The sequence below is a fragment of the Myotis davidii genome, unplaced genomic scaffold (assembly GCF_000327345.1).
Source record: "Myotis davidii unplaced genomic scaffold, ASM32734v1 scaffold663, whole genome shotgun sequence".
In the NCBI taxonomy this organism is placed as follows: Eukaryota; Metazoa; Chordata; class Mammalia; order Chiroptera; family Vespertilionidae; genus Myotis; species Myotis davidii.
In genome coordinates, this window is record NW_006295816.1 from 2,927,104 (window position 1) to 2,930,192 (window position 3,089).

Consider the following 3,089-nt stretch of genomic DNA (forward strand, 5'->3'; position numbering starts at 1 on the left):
CCTACACGCGGCAGAAGTGGGCGGTGGTCAGGCTGCAGTCCTGGTTCTGCATGTGGCATGTCCGCCTCCGCTACCTCCGCCTGCTGCAGGCCACCCGCATCATCCAGCTGTACTGGCGCTACCACAACTGCCACACCAACGGCTTCCTCCAGGGCAGGTATAAATTCACAGCAAACCAGCTGGGACTTGATCTTGAGATCTTTCTGGGGTCACAGATTTGTCGGATTACGGAATGCATCCCCTTCCCAATAAAGCACTGACAGGTCTGCTCCAACTCCGCGTCCCCGCGTCTCTGTCAGACCAGCTCCAGGAGGTCCTTGTCTCTGAGAAGGAGCAGAGAAACAGGTGGCGGGTCCAGGCATCTCCCAGGTCAGCCTGGAGGCAGCGGCAGGGACTGGCTGGGCCGGTAGGGGAGCAGTGAGGGGCCATCAGGCAGGCAGGCAGAGGTGGTTAGGGGCCAGCAGTCCCAGGTTGTGAGAGGCAGTCGGATATCCCCCCAGGGGTCCCGGATTGGAGAGGGTGCAGGCTGGGCTGAGGAACCGCCCCTTTGTGCACAAATTTAGTGCACTGGGCCTCTAGTTAAGTAATCCTAATATATAAAAAGCCAGGGGCCATCATGGGCAGTCAGGGGGATCAGGCAGGCAGTCAGGTGAGCAGTTAGGAGCCAGCGATCCAGGATTGTGAGCGGGATGTCTGACTGCCAGTTTAGGCCCAATCCCTAAACTGACTGACAGACATCCCCCGAGGGGTCCTGGATTGGAGAGGGTGCAGGCTGGGCTGAGAGGACCTCCCCGCACCCGTGCACGAATTTCGTGCACTGGGCCTCTAGTAAATAGATAACACAAGCATAAGCTGTTTTTGTGTGCTCGTAGTTGTAAATCTCCTATTTCCCACTCCTGTTTATATAAATATATGTATATTTTGACACTGACAGACATCCCCCGAGGGGTCCTGGATTGGAGAGGGTGCAGGCTGGGCTGAGAGGACCTCCCCGCACCCGTGCACGAATTTCGTGCACTGGGCCTCTAGTAAATAGATAACACAAGCATAAGCTGTTTTTGTGTGCTCGTAGTTGTAAATCTCCTATTTCCCACTCCTGTTTATATAAATATATGTATATTTTGACATTTGACATATATATTTTTTAAATCCTTACCTGGGGAATGAGGATATTTTTTGCCATTGATTTTAGAGAGAGTCGAAGGGAGTGGGGTGGGAGAGAGAGAGAGAGAGAAAGAAACATCAATGTGACAGACACATTGATTGGTTGCCTCCCACATGAGCCCCAACCTGGGGCCCGGGGATCAGACCTGCAACCCAGGTACACGCCCTTGACCGGGAATCGAACCCACGACCCTCCGGTGCCCAGCCTGATGCCCTAACCACTGAGCAGGGTGACATTTGACATCTTTTAAAAAAAAATAATCCCTTTCCGGCTTGGGAAAGACAGCTCCTCCCAGGACTAGCCAGTTCTGAGAGAGAGCAAAGGACTCAGCCCTGAGCGTGCCTTTGATCCCTTAGCTTAGCAAAATGTCTAAGGCAGCGCCTCCCTCCACTCCCCGGCCTGTGCACGCCAGGACGAAATCGCTTTTCTGCTCTCCTCACCCCAGGGCCAGCACCGATGTCCGGGGAACCACTCCCGCTAGCCGGTCCCACGCTGGGCAGGCCCTGCCTTGCCTTTCCCACTCCAGTGCAGGCCGCGCCAAAGCCCTTTCCTCCCTGCTGTCTCCTGCCACCTGCCCCAAGCCTGAGGCTCCTGCCCCGCCATGACATGGGGACCCCCGGGGAGATCTGAGCACCTGCGAGCATAACAAACGTTTCCTTGTGCCTCTCCTCCTCTCTCGTGCCTGGGAGGCCTGGAAAGCTGTCCGTTCTAATCCCTGCAGCTCTAATCCCTGACCGCACCGCTCACTCTCCACGCCCCCTCTCTACACCTGGCTCCAGTGTCCTCACTTATTAATGTATGTGCTCAGCCCCAGGCCACACATGAAGTCGTTTCAGAACCACCAATCTACATTTATTTCATTTTATTTTATTGATTGATTTCAGAGAGGAAGGAGGAGGGACAGAGAGGTAGAAACATCAATGATGAGAGAGAATCATGGATCGGCTGCCTCCTGCACGCCCCGTCCTGGGGATCGAGCCCGCAACCCAAGCATGTCCCCTTAACCGGAATCTAACCCGGGACCCTTCAGTCTGCAGGCCGGCACTCTATCCACTGAGCCACACCCGCCAGGGCACCAATCCACAGTTCTGTGAAAAGCAAAGCTCCTCACTAGAGGGTAATGTTTGCATGTGGGCTGGTTTGTGTTAATATTCGGAACGTGTAGTCACAGTGCCGCCGGCAGAGCTGGCCTCAGTGTGGCAACCCAGGGCCCCCCACCTTCCCCAGGCCTGGGCGTTTCCGAGAGCGTTTACACCCGGCAGGTGAGCTTACAACGTAAAATACTGAAAGCTCAGAGTTTGCAGATGGGAACCCGGAGGTGCTGAGCGGACCCGGGCGTCCTGGCCCGTCCCCTGCTGGGCGGCCGGTGTCCTGGAAGCCCTGGCACGTTTCCCAGAGAACGTGTGGCTCCTCCTGGGGAAGCTGCTGGCCGACGGGAGGTGCTGACTTGGTGGCGTTGAAAGCGGATGAGCCTCGACCTCGGGGCTTTGGGATCACCCTCTGGTGGGGTTGGCACAGAAGCAGACAGGCCGACCCAGGAGGGGCACTGGACCCTGGGTCCGAGTGCGGGGTGTTGGTGTACACGGTCGGAAGCAGCTGGAATGCAGAGGGAGCCGGCCGTCCTTGTATACTGTGCCCAACGGGTTGAATTTTACCTTGAAAATGGCCAGGAGCCCAGGGCACCGATCACGTGATCGCATTTCCACACGAGAAGGGCCCCTCTGGAGGGTGGCCGTGTGGCCGATGCCGGGATGGCGCTGGGCAAAGTGGGGAGGGGCCCTCAGGGGGAGCCGTGGGCTCGGCAGGCCTTGCTATGTGTTCAGGGCACGTGTCCAGGGCCACAGAGCAGGGGTATCCAAAGTAATAAATAATAAATAAACATCCAGGGCACGGAGCAGCATGGGACCCGGCACCTCTCCCAGGC